At 41.0% G+C, this 21,304-nt stretch overlaps 1 protein-coding gene across 11 annotated transcripts in view; it reads right to left on the bottom strand.

Annotated features, from left to right (window-relative positions):
• ncoa2 (nuclear receptor coactivator 2) overlaps positions 1–21,304 on the bottom strand; it is a 312,874-nt gene that overhangs the window by 263,219 nt on the left and 28,351 nt on the right. Inside the window, exon 2 of one of the 11 annotated variants that reach the window (XM_059982685.1) lies at positions 15,844–15,926. The exons of the other annotated variants lie outside the window; for them this stretch is intronic. The gene's annotated coding sequence lies outside the window, so the exon portion shown is untranslated. The remainder of the gene's footprint in view (positions 1–15,843; positions 15,927–21,304) is intronic. 11 annotated transcript variants of the gene reach the window in all.

Raw genomic sequence — 21,304 nt, forward strand, 5'->3', positions numbered from 1 at the left:
TCATATTTTATCTTTTTTCCCCTCCTAATGATACTTTTAGTTGCTCTCTGTAGGTTTGTAAAAACATCCCACTCCTGTCTTAGCACTAATTTTTGTGTTGTTGTATGCCCTCTCTTCTGCTTGTCAGCCATGGTTGGTCTATTTTGCCATGAGTGTTGCTTTGTTTTGGAATACATCTATCCTACACCTTTCTTGTTCTTTCAGAATCTCTAACCATTGCTGCTCTGCTATCATCCCTGCCAGCAGCTCCTTCCAATTTATTTTGGCGAGCTCCTCTCTCATATCACTGTAACTTCCTTTACTCCACTGAAACACTGCTATGTCAGACTTTACTTTCTCCCTATCAAATTTCAAGTTCAACTCAATCATATTGTGATCATTGCCTCCTAAGCATTTTTTAACCTAATCACCTCCGGTTCATTACATAATGCCCATATTCAGTATAACTGATCCCCGACGAAGGCTCAACAACAAACTGCTCTAAAAAGTCATCTCGTAGGCATTCAACAAACTCACTCTCGAGATCCATTACCACACTTGATTTTCCCAACTGAGCTGCATATTGAAATCTCCCATGACTATAACATTGCGCTTTTGATATGTATTTTCTATTTCCCCATTGTAATCTGTGGTCCACATTTCTGCTACTGTTCGGAGGCCTGTGTATAGCCAGAGTCCTTTTACCCTTGCAGTTTCTTAACTCAACCCACAAGGATTCAAAATCTTCTGATCTTATGTCACATCTTTCTACCGAGTTGATGCCATTCTTTACCAGCAGAGCTGCACCAACCCCTCTGCCTACTTTCCTATCCCTCCGATACAACGTGTAACCTTGGACATTCAGCTCCCGACTGCAACCATCTTTCAGTGATGGCCACAACATCATAGATGACCATCTGTGATAGTGAAACAACATTTTTTAAACTCCATGCAATGAAATATAACACTGAGTACTATATTTGCTACCCTTTTTGATTCTGCATCCCTAACGCACTGACAAACGTATGTGCAAAAGACAACTGTGCAAATAATAACTAAACAACTGACTAGATAGATGACTAACTAAATAACTAAATAAATAGATAAACAAGCAAGCAATGAATATCAAGAACGAGATGGAGAGTGTTTGAAAGCAAGTCTAGTTCAGCGATGGGACAAGTGAAGTTGAGTGATGATATCCCTCCTGGCTCAGGTAATGACTGTTCCTGAATCTGGTAATGGGTCCTGTACCTTCTTCCTGATAGCAGCAATGAGAAGAGAGCATGGTCTGGGTGGTGGGGGTCCTCGATGATGGGTGCTGCTTTCCTGTGACAGCGCTCTGTGTAGATGTGCTCAATGGCAGGTAGGGCTTTACCCATGATGGACAACTAACCTGGTGATTCTACCCGATTCTGATAATGGAATCACCAGCATGGAACTGTGCACACCGATTAAAGTTTTCTGCAAATCCATTTCTCAACACCATGACCAATCAGGTGGAAGAGAAAACTGGCAAGATCACTAGAATTGTCCACTCTATAAACCCCATCTTGGTCTCACAACATCACCACCAAACGAGCACCACTGCTCCATTGTCTGACTTTGCACCAGTTTCTAACATGCAAAGAATATAATCTGAATAAAAGAATGCAGGGATTCAGGGAGATGGGTCACCGTCATCAGCGCAGAGGAACAAAACATTGAGCTTTAACCATCAAAAGAATAATTCTCTTTCATTCAATTTTAGTGAGATACTCAACTCCAAAACAGGTTTTATTTTAATTTTACAAGAATAAAAATACATAATTGCATCTTAAAAGAAAACTACTTGTTTAAACTGCTCTTTGCCAGGTTGCATCCTACAGACTTGGCTGGCACCAGGGAAGGAATGGAGTCTCAATATTCCTGGATTTCAGTTCATTAAAAGGGGTTGGGGGGTGGGGGGGAACATAGAAACATAGAAAATAGGTGTAAGAGTAGGCCATTTGGCCCTGCACCGCCATTCAGTATGATCATGGTAGATCATCCAACTCAGAACCCTGTACCTGCTTTCTCTCCATACCCCCTGATCCCTTTAGCCACAAGGGCCATATCTAACTCCCTCTTAAATATAGCCAATGAACCGGCCTCAACTGTTTCCTGTGGCAGAGAATTCCACAGATTCACCACTGTGTGAAGAAATTTTTCCTCATCTTGGTCCTAAAAGGCTTCCCCTTTATCCTTAAACTGTGACCCCTCATTCTGGACTTCCCCAACATCGGGAACAATCTTCCTGCGTCTAGCCTGTCCAATCCCTTCAGAATTTTATATGTTTCAATAAGATCCCCCCTCAATCTTCTAAATTCCAATTAATATAAGCTTAGTCGATCCAGTCTTTCTTCATATGAAAGTCCTGTCATCCCAGGAATCAATCTGGTGAACCTTTTTATTCCCTCTATGGCAAGAATGTCTTTCCTCAGATTAGGGGACCAAAACTGCACACAATACCCCTGGTGTGGTCTCACCAAGGCCTTGTACAACTGCAGTAGAACTTCCCTGCTCCTACACTCAAATCCTTTTGCTATGAATGCCAACATACCATTCGCCTTTTTCACTGCCTGCTGTACCTGCATGCCTACTTTCAATGACTGGTGTACAATGAAACCCAGGTCTCGTTGCACCTCCCCTTTTCCTAATCGGTCACCGTTCAGATAATAATCCACATTTATCCACATTAATTTGCATCTGCCATGAACTTGCCCACTCACCTAACCTATCCAAGTCACCTTGCATCCTCTTAGCATCCTTCTCACAGCTAACACCGCCACCCAGCTTCGCATCATCTGCAAACTTGGAAATGCTGCATTTAATTCCCTCGTCTAAATCATTAATATATATTGTAAACAATTGGGGTCCCAGCACTGAGCCTTGTGGTACCCCACTAGTCACTGTCTGCCATTCTGAAAAGGTCCCTTTTACTCCCACTCTTTGCTTCCTGTCTGCCAACCAATTCTCTATCCACATCAATACCATACCCCCAATACAGAGTGCTTTAAGTTTGCACACTAATCTCCTGTGTGGGACCTTGTCAAAAGCCTTTTGAAAACCCAAATATACCACATCCACTGGTTCTCCCCTACACACTCTAATAGTTACATCCTCAAAAAATTCTATAAGATTCGTCAGACATGATTTTCCTTTCACAAATCCATGCTGACTTTGTCCGATGATTTCACTGCTTTCCAAATCTGCTGTTATCACATCTTTGATGACTAACTAGCATTTTCCCCACCACCGACGTCAGGCTAACCAGTCTATAATTCCCCGGTTTCTCTCTCCTTCCTTTTTTAAAAAGTGGGGTTACATTAGCCACCCTCCAATCCTCAGGAACTAATCCAGAATCTGAAGAGTTTTGAAAAATTATCACTAATGCATCCACTATTTCTTGGGCTACTTCCTTAAGCACCTTAAAAAGGGAAGGATGGGTGGCATTACTGGTCAGGGATACTATTACAGCTACAGAAAGGGTGCGTAATGTAGCAGGATCCTTTTTTGAGCCAGTATGGGTGGAAGTCAGGAACAGGAAGGGAGCAGTTACTCTACTGGGGGTATTCTATAGGCCCCCTGGTAGCAGCAGAGATACAGAGGAGCAGATTGGGAGGCAGATTTTGGAAAGGTGCAAAAATAACAGGGTTGTTATACTAGGTGACTTTAACTTTCCTAATATTGATTGGCACTTGATTAGTTCCAGTGGTTTAGATGGAGCAGAGTTTGTCAAGTGCGTCCAGGACGGATTCCTGTCACAGTATGTTGACAGGCCGACTAGAGGGAATGCCATACTAGATCTAGTATTAGGTAATGAACTGGGTCAGGTCACAGATCTCTCAGTGGGTGAGTATCTGGGGGACAGTGACCACCGCTCCCTGACCTTTAACATTATCTTGGAAAAGGACAGAAACAGAGAAGACAGGAAAAAAAATTTATTGGAGAAGGGCAAATTCTGAGGCTATAAGGCTAGAACTTGCAGATGTGAATTGGGATGATGTTTTTGCAGGGAAATGTACTATGGACATGTGGTCAATGTTTAGGGGCCTCTTGCAGGATGTTAGGGATAAATTTGTCCCAGTGAGGAACATAGAGAATTGTAGGATGAAGGAACCATGGGTGATAAGTGAGGTGGAGAATCTAGTCAGATGGAAGAAGGCAGCATACATGAGGTTTAGGAAGCAAGGATCAGGTGAGTCTATTGAGGAATACAGGGTAGCAAGAAAGGTACTTAAGAAGGGGCTATGGAGAGCAAGAAGGGGGCATGAGAAGGCCTTGGCGAGTAGGGTAAGGGAAAATTCCAAAGCATTCTTCAATTATGTTAAGAACAAAAGGATGACAGGAGTGAAGGTAGGACCGAATAGAGATGAAAGTGGGAATATGTGCCTGGAGGCTGTGGAAGTGAGCAAGGTCCTCAATGAATACTTCTCTTCAGTATTCACCAATGAGAGGGAACTTAATGACGGTGAGGACAATATGAGTGAGGTTGATATTCTGGAGCATGTCGATATTAAGGGAGAGGAGGTGTTGGAGTTGTTAAAATACATTAGGACAGATAAGTTCCTGGGGCCTGACGGAATATTTTCCAGGCTGCTCCACGAGGTGAGGGAAGAGATTGCTGAGCCTCTGGCTAGGATCTTTATGTCCTCGTTGTCCACAGGAATGGTACCAGAGGATTGGAGGGAGGCAAATGTTGCCCCCTTGTTCAAATAAAGGTAGTAGGGATAGTCCGGGTAATTATAGACCAGTGAGCCTTACGTCTATGGTGGGAAAGCTGTTGGAAAAGATTCTTAGAGATAGAATCTATGGGCATTTAGAGAATCGTGGTCTGATCAGGGACACTCAGCATGGCTTTGTGAAGGGCAGATCATGCCTAACAAGCCTAATAGAGTTCTTTGAGGAGGTGACCAGGCATATAGATGAGAATAGTGCAGTGGATGTGATCTACATGGATTTCAGTAAGGTATTTGACAAGATTCCACACGGTAGGCTTATTCAGAAAGTAAGAAGGCATGGGATCCAGGGAAGTTTGGCCAGGCAGATTCAGAATTGGCTTGCCTGCAGAAGGCAGAGGGTTGTGGTGGAGGGAGTACATTCAGATTGGAGGGTTGTGACTAGTGGTGTCCCACAAGGACCTCTACTTTTTGTGATTTTTGTTAACGACCTGGATGTGGGGGTAGAAGGGTGGGTTGGCAAGTTTGCAGACGACACAAAGGTTAGTGGTGTTGTAAATAGTGGAGAGGATTGTCAAAGATTGATGAGACATTGATAGGATGCAGAAGTGGGCTGAGCAGTGGCAGATGGAGTTCAACCCGGAGAAGTGTGAAGTGGTACACTTTAGAAGGACAAACTCCAAGGCAGAGTGCGCAGTAAATTAGATTTAGATTAGATTATGAGGACACTCAATCCTCATTTACTCTCATTTAGAAATGTATGCATGCATTAAGAAATGATACATTGTTCCTCCAGAGTGATAACACAAAATAATAAAAAGGACAAACCAAGACTCACACTGACAAAACCACATAATTATAGCATATAGTTACAGCAGTGCAGAACAATACCGTAATTCGATCAATGCAGACCATGGACGCGGTTTAAAAGTCTGAAGTCTCGATCAACTCCAATCGTCCCGATATCAGGCAGCAAACGGGAGAAACTCTCCCTGCCATAAACTTCCAGACACTGACAATGCCTCGGAAGCACCCAACAACAGCAGACTCTTGAGTCCGTCCGAAAACTTCAAGCCTCCCGATCGCCTTCGACCTCGTCCCAGCCGCAGAAACAAGCAAAGCTGAGGTCCCAGAGGCACCGAAGCAGGCATTTCAGAAGTTTCTCCAGATGTTTCTCCACGCTCTCACGTCTGCCTCCAAATCAGGATTGAGCACGGATCCCTACTTTACACGTGACAGATATCCATTCTCCAGAGAGGCCGCGCGCACTGCGTCACGCCACCATCTTCTCCTCCAAAGTAAATGTCAGGATACTTGGTAGTGTGGAGGAGCAGAGGGATCTGGAGGTACATGTCCACAGATCCCTGAAAGTTGCCTCACAGGTAGATAGGGTAGTTAAGAAAGCTTATGGGGTGTTAGCTTTCATAGTCGAGGGATAGAATTTAAGAGTTGCGATGTAATGACACAGCTCTATAAAACTTTAGTTAGGCCACACTTGGAGTACTGTGTCCAGTTCTGGTTGTCGCACTATAGGAAGGATGTGGAAGCATTGGAAAGGGTACAGAGGAGATTTACCAGGATGCTGCCTGGTTTAGAGAGTATGGATTATGACCAGAGATTAAGGGAGCTAGGGCTTTACTCTTTGGAGAATAGGATGAGAGGAGACATGATAGAGGTATACAAGGTATTAAGAGGAATAGATAGAGTTGACAGCCAGTGCCCCTTCCCCAGGGCACCACTGCTCAATACAAGAGGACATGATTTTAAGGGGTGGAAAGTTCAAGGGAGATATTAGAGGAAGGTTTTTTACTCAGAGAGGGCTGGTGTGTGGAATGCACTGCCTGAGTCAGTGGTGGACGCAGATACACTAGTGAAATTTAAGAGACTACGTCAGGTATATGGAGGAATTTAAGGTTATATGGGTGGCAGGGTTTAAGTGTCGGCTCAACATTGTGGACCAAAGGGCCTATACTATCTATTTTCTAACTTGCAAGACAGTTCCCATTCCTCAGATAATGTTACGAAAAATAAAGGATAAATCAAATTGCAAATTAAAATTCCAAACTGAGTTGGAAGAGGAAGGGAGAAAATGCATCAGAACATTTCTTCTGGAAAAAATATCCGGTGATGAACTGATAACAGAAATCAAAATAGGGAGTATTTGTAAAATGAGTCAATAATCTTGTGAAAAGGATATGAGTGCACGTGTATTAGGCAAAAACAAGGCAAGAACCAGAGGGAGTTTCTAAAAAAAAAGGAGGCGGGGACCAGAAGAAGAGGGAAAAAAGGTTACAGGGACCAGAGAAAAATACGGAAAGAGAAAAGATGTGGGGCAGAGAGGAGGGTGCTAAAGTAATATGGTTTGAAGTAGGTAATGTGTACAAGCATAAACTGAAGGGTGAATGTGAAAAATGCCATAAAGAATAAATGAAAAAGCAGCAAACAGAAAAAACAAAGATAATGGAAATAAATGATTAATAGCCATGCCAGCATGAGGTGGTTTCCATCTGGCACCCAAGTGTCCATAAACCAAATGGATCACAGAGCACGATCCAACGAAATCAGTTACATCCAGATAGTCCTCTGCTGTGCTCACTCTGGAACAGATGAAGAACCCTCAAAACAAAGAAAGATGATAAAAACCATAGTACTCCTCAATGAGATGGACATTAGAAAGGCAAATTAAATGCAAGCACAACTGAATTCCCAATTCAATCACAACTGTGCCTTCAGAGTGTCAGCCTTAGCATTCCAGTAGAGTTCTTGCTTCTCGAGTTAGATGTTTGTTTTGCACCTACTTCAACTATTACAGCACCTGACCTACCACTGTACTGCACAGGGCACTGCACAGGGAATGCCATTCTTGAGGTGCCAGCTTTTGGATCACACATCTTCAGTCCTCTCTCACAGCAGTAAACGTCCCAGTGCCGGCTGATATACTCTCTGGCATCCGAACGGATAGTGATTAAACCCTGTGATCTGGTTGGTTAGCTTTGAGGGAGGTCAATTCCTCTAAGCATGGTTCTCAATAGAAGGTTGCATCAAACCTATCGATGCAGATCCAGAATATGAACCCTTACAGAGAAAAGAGAAACGACGTCAACAAATCACCAATAATCTTAAAATCTGGACAGCAAAGCAAACACTCCCAATGGACTTTCCTCTAAGCTCGCCAATCAGAATCTTCTACTACTAAACTGTTCAGTGTTTTGAACCAGCCAACCACATCGCGACGCCTAATCAATACCAATTCGGACCTCGCAGGAGTATACAAGCCGACAATCTGAGACAACACCCTCAACTGTGCACTTATGATGGCTTCTCGATTGGAGCCGAAACATCTGCAAACATTTTGCTGAGCTGGACATCACCCAAACTTCCAAGTCAGCAGCTGCCTTTCAAACTTGGTCACAAGAGACCGTTGTATTCCCTTACCAAACTTCACAAATGTCCCAGCATCGGTGAAATATTTAAAGTCATTTTGAAAATGTAACTATTTTTCAAGTGAATTACACTGAATATCAATAGAATTTAAAATAAACATTTTTATGGTCACTTGTTTAATAATCCTAACTTGTTCTCTTATCATTCTTGTTTGGGGGTGTGGGGGTGGGCAGGGAAAAGAGAAAAACAACATTTTCAACAAGGAGGTATTGAGGCCTAGGACTTGAAGCTCATTGATTAGTTTTGAGAGGATGATGGTACTGAATGCTGAGATGTAGTCAATGGAAAGCATCCTGATGGATGTAACTATCTTAGCTGTCAAGATGTTCCAAGATTCAGTGACGAGCCAATGAAATGAAATTTGCTATTGACCTGTTGTGAGGGTAGGCAAATTGGAGCAGATTCAAGTCGTTTCTGAAGCAGGAGTTTGATATGCTTCATCACCAACCTCTCAATGCACTTCATCACAAGGTTAGTCTTTGAGGTAAGTTACCACATTCTTCTTAGGCATCAGTACAAGTGAAGCCTGCTTGAAGCAGGTGGGTACCTCACACTGCTGAAGCGAGAGGTTATAGATGAAGACGGGGGTCACCAACCTTTCTCGCACCGCGGACCGGTTTAATATTGACAATATTCTTGTGGACCGGCCAACAGGGGTGGAGGGAGGTGTTAATCACGGCCGGAATATAGGTGATAAGTCAACTATAAATCATTTATGAATGACTAATACACTCAATTTCATTTCTAAAAGGGTTTATCTAACAAATTTAATATTAAACACAGTGTATATTTTCCTTGCATGAATAGTGGTAAGTCAATTATAAATCATTTATAAGTCAATAGCATCATAACATTCTAAGTAATGTTTGGATATTAAACACATAGCACATATTTTCCTCGTATGAACATTGCAACACACCAGTGAGAGGACAAGACAAGGGGAGAAGGTCCCCATACTGGGGCCGCGGCGGTCGCAGTGCAGAGAGTGTCCGACCGAGCAAGGAGAATGACAGGGCATGTGCCTGCGCACCCCCCCCCCCCCCCCCCCCCCCCGTAGGATCTATTGGCAGACAAAAGTTTGGCTCGAGGGATGACTTTCAGTAGATCGCAACGAGGCAGCTGCTCTGCTCCTTACGAAACCCTGAGCCCGAATTAGTTCGTCTGCGAATATTTTAGCATCGGGTTCCCCACGAACATTCGGTGTCCTAAACAGGTTCAGAGGCGGCGCCCATCTGTCCGCGCTCCAGGCCAGTACCAATGGTACTTCCCGCCAGCCGCGCGAGGCTGCCGGTTACCAGAGGCCAACCAGTGATCCCTGCCACGAGGGTATCTCTGCGTTTAGGCGACTGATGACCTTGCATGGTTAATGACCTTGTGTGCATTCATGTTCAACAGTGGGTGTGACAGGGAATGAGGAAATGTGGAACTGACTCATATCGTTTATCACCAAATCATATCATTTCCTCGCAGCCCGGTAGCACACACTTTGCGGCCTGATGGTTGGGGATCACTGGTTAAAGATATTGGTGAATACTCCAGCCAGATGATCAGCACTGGTCTTTAGTACCTGGCCAGGTACCCCGTCTAGGCCAAATGCCCTCAATGGGTTCACCCTCCTGAAGGATGTTCTCATGTCAGCCTCGGAGACCAAAAATCACAGGGTCAGAGTTAGTGACCTGGTCTCAACTACACTGAAAAAACCAAAGGGAGACTGAGTGACTACTTTGTAGAACACCACATTCAATCTGCAAAGGTAACTGAGCTTTCAACTGTCTGTCACTTTAATTCTCCATCTTGCTCCCACTCTGACCCCTCTGTCTATGGTCTTGCGCTGTTCCAACATACCCCAGAGCAGTCTTGAGGGTCCAAATCTTATTTTCAATCTATGCAAGCTATGCCCTCAGGGTTTAATACTGACAGCAAGATCAGATAAACAGCATTTCCAGTTTCCAATAAAATGAAATCCTATCTTCTTATTCGGGTGGGGGGGGGGGGAGAAGAAATAGAGTGTAAAAAATATCTAAAAGCATTTTGTTTAGTGGAAGAAAAAGAGACAAAATCATCAAATCAAATTAACATCATGCATTTTTGTGTTATGAGGAAAGAACCTGGCCTATGAAATACCATGATTATACTTCAAAAATCATCCTAAAGGACATTCAATGACCTATAAAAGCACAAGTTCCTCTTTTCTCCATAATTAGCACGTTTCCCCAGGAAAAGAGTCAAACTACATTTGTCAGGCAAGGGAAGAATCCCTCAATTAGTCAAGATTTGGTAAGATTGTCTTTTGAGGAACTTGGTGAGAGAGAACATAGTTCAACCCGGAGAACTGTGTGGTTTTGCATTTCAGGAGGGCAAAGACAGCAGGGGAGGGACTTCCTGGTAAACAAAAGGAAATTAAGTGGAGAGGAACAGCAGCATCTTGGACCACACATCCAGGGAAGTCTGAAGGGAGCAGGTCAAGTACTTATGGACAAAATGGTTGGGACGACTTCAATAATTGAAGGGCTTAAATGAATTTTGCTTTCTGTCAGCTGGGCCAAAGTGGATAGTAGGAAAGTCTTACTAAACCTATACAAAGCACTATTTAAGTCACAGCAAGACCTTTGATTGCAATTTTGATCACCACATCACAAGAGGAACATAAGAATACCAAAGCATGGAGAGGAGATTTGTAAAGGATGTCCCCTGTTCTGTGAAATTATAGTTGGGACTGACTAAACTGATCATTTTTTTTGCAACTGAGTTGAGATTTAAGGTGTACAAAATTATGTGATATCTAGAGAGGGGAAATGGGAAGGACTCTATCTCTAAGGAGAGATTAATGATGAGGAAATGTGGATTTAAATTAGTTGGAAAAAGGCTTAGAGAGTTGAGAAAAAAAATTCCTCATTCCAAAAGGATGGTGGATGTCTAGAAAAGACAGCCTGGTAGAATGGTGAAGGAACACAACTGGTCACACCTTTTTAAAAAAAGTACAAAAGTGAACATTGAAAAGTTGTTATCGACAAGATTACAAACTAAGAGCTTACGACAATTTTAAATTACTTCATTTTTGAGCTTGCACGTACAGGCATTATATCAAAAAAATCAGGAAGGGAGCAGACAGTGGTGAAACCTTGACAATATCTTTTTTTTAAAAAGATCACACATTAAAATATCATTGTTTACAGGGTGTCAAATTCAAAGGAAAATGGATAATAAAACACAGTTCAATAGTGATGGGCAAAGCTAGAAAATGTTATTTTTAGCATAACCCAGATTCAATTTATTGTACCTATGAATTTCACCTACAGATTCAAAGACAAAAGACTGAACCACAGCCCACAAAGAGGATCTCATAAGCCAGATTATTATTTCAATGCAGTACCAGAGAGATGCTGGATTGCTGATAGAACCATCATGTGGAAGAAACTCTGATGGCTCTTTATCCCTCACAGGTGGTTGTAAAGGTTCCTGGGGAACCTGTCAAAAAGCCAGAGTATTGCATTAAATACTTATCTATCATCCAGATAAAGAAATTGATTTTGTTCTTAATGCGTTGGCGAAGGTGTGGGGAGTCGACCAGACAAAATCCATTTGCTCAAACAAAAATCTAAAAGTAGAGGATACAGCAGCAGAAAATTTTCTACAGTAAAACTCAACTAATCTCTCTGTTTAAAACAGTGTGGAGGATAGGTGCATATAAATCATGACCCTAAAACTTGTTCCAGCACATAAGGCAATATAGTCACCAGGGCTAATTGTGTAATTCCCATGCCATTTACTTGCATGCTGGATAATGACAGTATCATTACATGTGGCCTCAAAAATAGAGAATATAGGCAGTCACATTTCCAACATCACCAGAGAGAACATATCGAAAAAATTACTTTGTGTTGTATGGTGCTTTGGAACATGAAGTATTTGAACACAAAAACTAGGAAAGCAAGACAAAAACTGATAAAAAGTATCCACCATGCATGAATGTACACTATAAAAAATATCCAATGACGCTAAGAGATTTGACAAAGAGTTCCAGGCAGGCGACAGAAAGCATGTACATGTAAAGCAAAAAAAAAGGTTTGTGCACAATATGGCTAACGCAGAAACGATCACAATTGATGAAGCTATTAACTGTTAAATTTTGCGAATAGCTTTACTGTACATTTATTTTGAGGAATATTCTATTTTGATGTTTTGATCTTTCAAGATATTAAGTTTAAAACTGTAGTTTGAATTTTTTAAATCACTGCAAACTCTTTTTGTTCTAAAGGAGCATTTAGCATGCAACATTAAAAAATCTAAATCCAAATTTAATTCAGCAACATGCTTTGAAAATAAGTGTTGATTCTTTTCCCTGCAGCGTTAAAAAATTCCATCAATGTGGAGACGTTTAGAGCTGATCATGAACTCCTCCAATTTACCTGCAATTCCATATATTTTCAAATATACTCTCACTATGAAAGCATTCAGTGCTACTGTTTTGCTCTACACCATTCATGTTAAGATTTTCAACACTAAATCTACCAACGGGATATCTTTCAACTGGGCATGAAAGAATAGCACACCAAAATGTTTTTAAATTATTTGGGGGGGGAGGGGGGGAAGGTGGTAAAGAAGATGGCTTCATTACCATTATGTTTCTAACACTTTCTGGGCCAAAAGAGCGTCGCCGCTGCCCTTGATTTGAGAGATCATAAAGAACGGAATCAACATAATTATACCGTTTCTGGGCTACTATGAATTAACAACCGGGTTGCGCACTTAGTATTATTTGAGTCGCAGATGGAATAGTTGGAATTTAAATGAGGACAAGCATTTATTCCCTGCTACGCAGCTGAATGATTTCTACCCCTGGCGGTGTAGCTTTCTGCAAGCATATGATCAGTTGCTCGGCACAACATAATAATCACATCAGAGTCATGTGACTAAGAAACATTTGGAGAGGAATTGGCTGGAGAAGTGGGATTGAGGCGGTGGGAACTTACAGCGCAGTCAGCTCGCAGCCCTGCTAATATTCCACCTGCAAATTCAGACAATGTACAATTAACGCGAAATCGTCATTTGCCTCAATTACACACGAGTCAACCTCTAACCTTCTGACCCTGCGTGGCGGAGAGGCTGCGAAATAGGAGATCCATCACGATGAATGTCTCCGGCAGGACGTGGGCTACACTGTACAATAAAAACCTGCCCCAACTATCAAGCAGTTAACACAGCCGCGCGGCCATCGAGAGAGAGTGTTTGTTTCAGTTTGCATAATTCAGACCAAAACCGAAAGCTATTGTTGCGCGGTTAGAAATATAACCACAACATGCATAAAGGGGAGCAAGTCCTCTGATAAGGTTTTTACAGATCTTCCCCCACTGTGTTGCCAGCCAATATTGCAACTTCTGTAGGGTAGTTAGGTGAACTGAAACAAACGTACTCGGAAAAGAAAGCCAGCGACACAAAAGCGCGAGGATGTTACGACTTTTCAGCACAATTCAATATAAACTACACCGACATCAGCAAAAATATCTCACATACAATAAACTGCGTAGAAAATACACTTTTAATTAAAGCCGTATACTCAATTATACTAATATACCAAAAAACTATGATCTAACGAAATCTATTCGATAATAAACACTTGTTCTCTGAATCCCCACAAAAACAAATATGAATGAAACATCCAGTTACATTTTCCAGACGTGGCGCCTCAGAAACTCCAAACATTATACGTTTTCCAAGCCATATGAAAAAGTGGCCACGTCTCCAGTCTCAACAGAAATTGCCCTGCCTCAGATGGCAAAGCAAAAATGAGACCACTTCTGAGAAGTTTCCCCTGAGCAGGTGGGCAGCCCCTGACTAATTCCGGACCAATAGTAATATAATGCCAAGTGCATAATTGGCGAAGTGAAACCTCTTAACATTAATGTTGCAATTATGTACATTGATGCCAACAGTTTAAGAGTGGTCGAACTAAGCTAGTAGCAACACACACGAAATGCTGGAGGAACTCAGGCCAGAGATCATCTATGGAAATGAATATTTGGGCAGAGACCCTTCTTCAAATATTTATTGTGTTATAGGGCCTATTCTGCCCTTCAAGCCACACCGCCCAGCAATTCCGCGATTTAATCGGCGCCTAATCACCGGACAATTTGCGATAACCAATAAACCTACCAACTGGTGGTCTTTGAACTGTGGGAAGCACTCAGAAGCCCATGCTGTCACGTGGAGAACGCACAAACAGCTTACTGACGACCCGGGTTCAATTCCCGTTGCTGCAATGTAAAGTACTGCACTACCATATCATACTCCATTTGGATCTACATATTCTGAAACTATGTATAAAATATATAACCAAAAATGAAAAAGACATTTGTTACATACTCAGGTCATCCCAGCAGACTTTTTAAATGCATTTGCTATTTTCATACAGCTAAACCAAGGACATGGTTAGTAAAATGATTATTCCAGAGACACCAAAAATGCCAATATCACAATAGCAGCAAAGGAATTTCAAATAATTTCATTAAAGAGAATCTGCAGAAAGAAACTAATAATAGCAACCACATGTTGTCATATTTGAGTTTATTTCTGTAATGTGCTTTGCAGGAGGAAACATGTTGTCCACATAACCTCTCTTTTATGCCTACAGTCCTGCCAGTGGTATTGTCATTTACTCTTAAATGCCCTCAAATAACTAGGCCAATCAGCTCCAAGACATGTCTAAAAAGGCAATAAACATTCACCTAGCTAACAATGTCAAAATATTTGCCGTCAATTTGCAAATAAAATAATCCAACAAAATGAATTTGGATAAATGAACAATTAAGGCATTTTGGTTGTGTTACTCAAGGGATAACAGCAAGGACCTTGAAAGTTGCACTGTCTTTTTTCCCTCTAAATAGTGCAATTGGATTTATTATGTCAATTTGAGTAAGCAAACACAAGCTCAGCATTAACATTTGCTCCACACAACAGCACCGCTGATAACTGCAAAGTATGGATTGAACTTATGATCTTCTGACTCAAAAGCAAGCATACCAAATCAAACTAACATTAATGCGTTCCAAATAAATGTATGCTAGCCTTTAAATTCTGAAGTCTATTTAAGTTTACATTGCACTTAAACACTTTAACCTTTATACTGTGAAAAAGAACAAACACACATTCACTGGATTTTGACCAACTGTAATTTGGCTAGGTAATATTTTCACATTTTGGACACTTGTACCATGTAAAGGATCCACAGAAATAATTAGATTACACAATTCATCCTTTCATGTTTGGATCTCTATCTGACAGATTACTTATTTAATTGCAGGGGAAAGATAATGTTGATTTTTATAAGGGAAAATAATGCAATATATCACAGATTGAGTACCCTTTATCTGAAATGCTTGGGGCTGGAAGTGCTGTAGATTTCAGATTTTGGAACATATAATGAGATAGCCTGGGATCACTATCATTTCTGACTCTGAATTTGTACGCTACTGGTAAGCAGTCTTTGTCTTACTTTTTATTTACTGAATTAATTTATTAATTTCTGTTCATTACACGTACACCACTTCTCAGAACTGTTTGTGGTGCACCAAGACCTACACATCACCTGGGAACCTTCCCAGCACCTTGAGCAATTTTCCATTTGTGAAGTCATGCCAGTGCTCAAAAAAAATTCGGATTTTGAAGATTTTCAGATAAGGGATATTCAACCTGTAGTAGGTATTTTTCTAATTGCTAAACTAACCTTCTGCAACTCCAATGCAAAGCTCCTCGCAGTCCCAGCAGATCCAATGGTAACAGCTTGGAATCAAGGCCACTGTCCTCCCACTTACAAATGGTGCATGGTTATAGTTGGAAACAGAGGGTAAAGGGGGGAAAAAGAACAGCTTACTCATTTTCAAATACTTTCAGAACAATGCCACATATTCCAAAAGAACAACTGGGTTCGGATATTTACATTAAAAGCTTGTTGATTTTAACGCAACTATTAACTGCCAGCATGTTGCGCAAGGCACAGAACCTGCAATACTTGTTTGTCAACCTAAGAACATAACGTATGTTCTACATGTATAAAAACACACCAGCAACACTCCCTAAAAATATTTGCACTAAATACCAGTTTTCTGTTCATTTCCACCATGTGAAAACTTCAGATGTATTACAATTTTTTTTACACTTATCAGCTGCAATCATTTTTTTAAAAAAATAATTGCTGAAAAGAACAGCATTTACTGCTCTTGATAAAGGTATAAAATTGAGAAAGCAATTTGATGAACCACTGTAACCTACAAGGCAGAAATACCAGCATTTTGATCCAGCAACATAATACTGTATTTCCACATTAACATAGGTTGAGTTTGGAGAAATTGCCATTCTCTTGTATGCACAGCTACTGGTCTAGCAGTTTTGGGAGCCCTTCTAAAGATGGCATTCCCATGAAGAAACTGCCAAATCGTTAACAGTCTGTATGCAATTGGAGCTCTCATTTAACCACTGCATTTTCCTACAGAAATAACCCTACAGAGGGAACACCTGAAGATGGCTGGGTGCGGGAAACTGCCCTAAGGAACTCTTGCTGCTATATCCTAGCACGAAGAGGTTTGGTCTGCAATAACCAGAGTCATTTTCTGACGTCCAGTTTTCTCTTTCATTCCCGCAGACTCAACGCTACAAAGTTTTCTTGAGACCACAAATGCCACTGTAATTTCAAAGGTAATCATTTGCTTCTGCAGACTCCACCTTTCAGTCCTATCTAAACAGAGACTGGAATAATTTCAAGGCAAAGTGTTCCTGAGAAAATCCAAACTTACTGCCTTTCAGCAGGTTATGAGTGAATACATACTGTTCAAAAAGGTTGACAGCTTTTCAGTTGCAATGTAGATATGGCAGCCAGGCTGGGTTAAGAATCATCTCCTGTCAATCAGGCATGATGATCACAGACTCAAGTGATTGGTTGATTTAATGCACATCTTTTATAGGTACCCTGCATTGTACTGCTGCCACAAAGTCAACAAATTTCATGACATAATTTGGTGATATTAAGCGTGATTCTGATTCAGTACATTTTCCTAGAGAAATAACCCTATAGTTATTGCCTAAGGTGCTGAATTTTGTATTAACTCTGGTCTTTAAACGCATTCTTTTCTGCAAACATTCATCTTGTGTACTGCATTCTACACTGCTGCGAAACATAGACTCCACCTCTCCTTTAACTCATTAGCTTATGTAGTGTTGTCAAAACCCGATTCTCATACAAAGCCAATGGAATCAGATTGGTCAATGATGTCTTCTATAAGGAGGGCAGTCCAGGTAGATAGAGATGAATTATCCATTCGCACACTTGCTAATATGGTAGCAAATGTATATACCTCAGTCTTGTGGCAACACCAAGATAGCAATTCAGTTCTGAGGCAGACCCGCTTCAGCATGCTCATCCAGTCCTTATCGAACTAAAGTTGGTCTCAGGATTTAATGATTATAGGAAGTATTGGAAACTACTTTTTTTTAAAATTATACTTATTTATGTAAGATTTGTACTTTTTAAACAACGTGTATTTTTCACACTCACTGGCAGAAAGCAGTATAGCAGCTAAACTAACAGTTTATCACCCTTCTCATTGGCTAAGTATTAACACATTACCCATATGATGCAATTGGTTTAATTATGCAGTCTATTAACTAATTAATTCCTATTTAAAGAATCTTTACTTTATCTATAAAGGGGGGGGGGGGGGCGGGGATTTTTCCTCCGCAGAGGCACCATCTTGACTTCTTTGCTTCATTATTTCTTTGTCTGTCTATCTCTTATCTTGGCATCATTTTTCAGGTCTTTATTTAGCTTTACTTACTATTTGTATGTTTGTACATACTCAAAATAAACTGAAATCTTAGAATTAAGCTACTCAACCTTCTTGACTCCCCAAGGATCAGAAATTAAAAAGAGATCCAACAGAAGCTACTAACTCATGATTAAGGCCCCCAAGCATCCAGAGCACGTTCTCTCCATTGGTCAAGAGGTGCAGGAGCCTTAGGTCCCACACTATGTTCAGGAAAAGTTATTATGCTACAGTTATCGGGCTCCTGAATCAGAGTAGATAACTTCACTCACCACAGCTCTGAATTGCCTCCACAAGCTACATACACTTTCAAAAATGCTACAACTCGTGTTCTTTTATTTGTTCAATTTTGTCCTTTTGCAATAAATTGTTTCAGTCCTTATGTATTTTTTGTAAACTATTGTATTTAATTTTCTGTAAATGCCCACAAGAATGAATCTCAAGGTTGAATATGGTAATTTTATACACACACACACACACACACTATAAATTCTACTTTGACTTTTGAAAAGAATGGGTTTGTTAGGCCAGGAGGCTACAGATTGTGGAACACATTTATCTGCCATGCTAATGCCGGCCCATAGTGTAGTAGCATCCACACCAGACTTCAAGGTGAGTGGTCCGGGGCTCGAATCTGGCTGGCTCCTTGCACACTTTCCATTCGTGCTGGGTTGAGTGTTGAGCTCGCAACTTGGCCTCATAAAAAGAAACAAATGCTAAAGAAACAGCAAGGTTGCCACCTGTTGCGCCACAAGGCACAGATCAGAACAACAACAGTATGAGTAGCTTTATTTGCTCTAGTTGCTTAACATCATTACCCTTTCAAAACAATCAAAGGAGTGCTCAGTATGGAGATGGGCAATACCTTTCAAGGACCATATGGTGGTTACGCTTACCAAGAATTAGAGGGACATGCAATATGCAAGTTTAAAGTCTATGCCTTCACATTGCAGGACCCACCTAAACTGAGGAAGATCAGTGGATGGCTATCAACAGGCTTCCTCACCCGTGTTTGACCTGCAACTCGGAGACTTCACAGCATCGAGATTCAATGACAAGAACCCCAAGGACTATTCTTTTCTAGCTATACCTCAGATGCATAGTTAACTTTAAATGAGCTTGTTCTTTTCGGGCACCAAGTCCACCTGGGTTACAAAGACCTGACTGATACAGTAGTTGGATGAGTACTTAAACAACATCACCAGTAGGCTACAAACTTAACTCTCTTTCAGATTCGTCAGTGCATTGTGGATTATCTGATCCCATAATAGATCCAGTCTCACAACGAATGAGACTGACCATTCGCTGGCCTGACCATCGCCAACAAACTCTAAAATGGATTCTAAGGTTTGAGAGATTAAAGCTAACTCAAAAGGTGTTAAGCCGTTTGGAGGCTGAATGCTCATCACTATTATGAGCAGTCTTTGCTGGGAAGTTTAAGCGAAGTGGATTTGGTGAAAACAGTGGATTTGCTGGAAAGTACTAGTGGACTTGGACCTGGAAGAATTGACCTGGCAAACAACAGGCTGCTAATTCATCTATGGAGGTTACTTAGAGAATAGAGAAACAAGCATTGAGCAACTTACCACAAGCACAAACCAGCAAACTCAGGAAAGAAAGATAGATCCATCTCCTGCCTGTGTACCCAGCTGTACATATTCCAATTACAACATCACTAAAAATTACAAATATTTCTGTTACAATGACCATTGCTGTTCTCTCATGGAAGGCCAGGGACCTCAAATATTAACTAGTTTCTTCCCAACTGCTGCCTGACCTGTTTCAGTTTCAGATTCCTGTTTTTGTTCAGATTTTCATTATCTACATTGTGCTTTATTAATAATTGTGAGCATCATAAAGATCATGAAATGAAAATTACTGGAAATAGATAAAAAATTACATTGGATGGTCATCCAACTGTAAAGAGTCGCTCAATATGGGTGCAGAGGGCAATACAATCTGACAAGTTTGTGGTACTTCTGTTGCATACAGATATTTTCTGCAATAACAATAGGGCTTTCCTTTGGATTGGGGTGACTTTAATTTGTAGATGGGTTCTGTCAATTTGCCAGGAATGACAGTGGGCCTCATATGTAGATAATCTTTAAATCAACTTTTTTCCCCTTTAAATGTACAATATCAATTATACAGAGACTGACCCAGATTTTCTATCGCAATGTGAGTTCACAGCTGCCTGCAGGTGACAAACTTTTGTTCAATACTGTTAAATCTGGGCAAGTCTCAGAAGGCCTGGCTGCCTCATTCTTGTGGCTTCTAGCATTAGATTGAACTAGGGGAAAGAGGAGAAACGACACACCTGTTATCCATTCTATATCTAGTTCAAGGTCTAAGAACACATTCTTTGTAAAATCAGACCATGAGCTGGATGGTGAATTTGCAAATTAAGCAATACATTAAGCCTATTACACAATACTGGAATACCAAAATAAAACAAATTGAACATCTGAAATAAGAACAGAAAAGTTCTGAAATACAGTAATTGGATCAGACAGCATCTATAAGAGGGAGATCAAATTTGGAGTTGATGTTGCAGATTGACCAATTCTTCATGAGATGAATACCCAGCTCTTTCAAAGTTCAAAGTAAATTTCATTATCCAAGTACATTTACTGTATGTCACCATATACAACCCTGAGATTCATTTTCTAGTGGGCATATCCACAAATTTATAGAATAACAGAACCAATGAAAGACCATCCAACAGGCATTCAACCAGAGTGTAGAAGAGAACAAATGCAGAAATAAATAATCAAGAACATGAGAAAAGTCCTTACTTTCAAGGACTCTTGAAGAGTTCATTGCTTGTAGGGACATTTCAATGATGGGGCAAGTGAAGTTATCCCCATTGGTTCAAGAGCTTGACTGAGGGGTAATAACTGTTCCTGAACCTGCTGGTACAAATTCTGAGGTTCTCAGGTCTCATTTTCTAACTAAAACACCGGTTAGATGTTGCCTGACTTGAACTTTTTCAGGCAGCATCTCCTGTTTTGATTGCAAAATGCTAAGTTGCTTTGGCTAGAACGCCAGTTGTCAAATTATCTGTGCTTCAGAAAAACAACCACCTGTCCATGAATGAACTGTCCTCATATGACCCACTCTCTGTGGCTGGGTGTCATCATCTCCCAAGATCTGCTTCATGCCCAGCACACTAATGCAATCATGAAGGCAGCACACTAACTGTTCTATTTCGTTAGGAGTTGGCGGACATTTGGCAAATCACCAAAAGACTTACAAATTTCTACAGATATCTGGCGGAGCGCATTCTGACTAGTTACATCACAGCCCGGTTTGAAGGCCCCAAGGCATAGGATTACAACAGACTACAGAAACTATAATACATCAGCTTTA

This window comes from Hypanus sabinus, chromosome 1 (genome assembly GCF_030144855.1).
Source record: "Hypanus sabinus isolate sHypSab1 chromosome 1, sHypSab1.hap1, whole genome shotgun sequence".
Classification (NCBI taxonomy): Eukaryota; Metazoa; Chordata; class Chondrichthyes; order Myliobatiformes; family Dasyatidae; genus Hypanus; species Hypanus sabinus.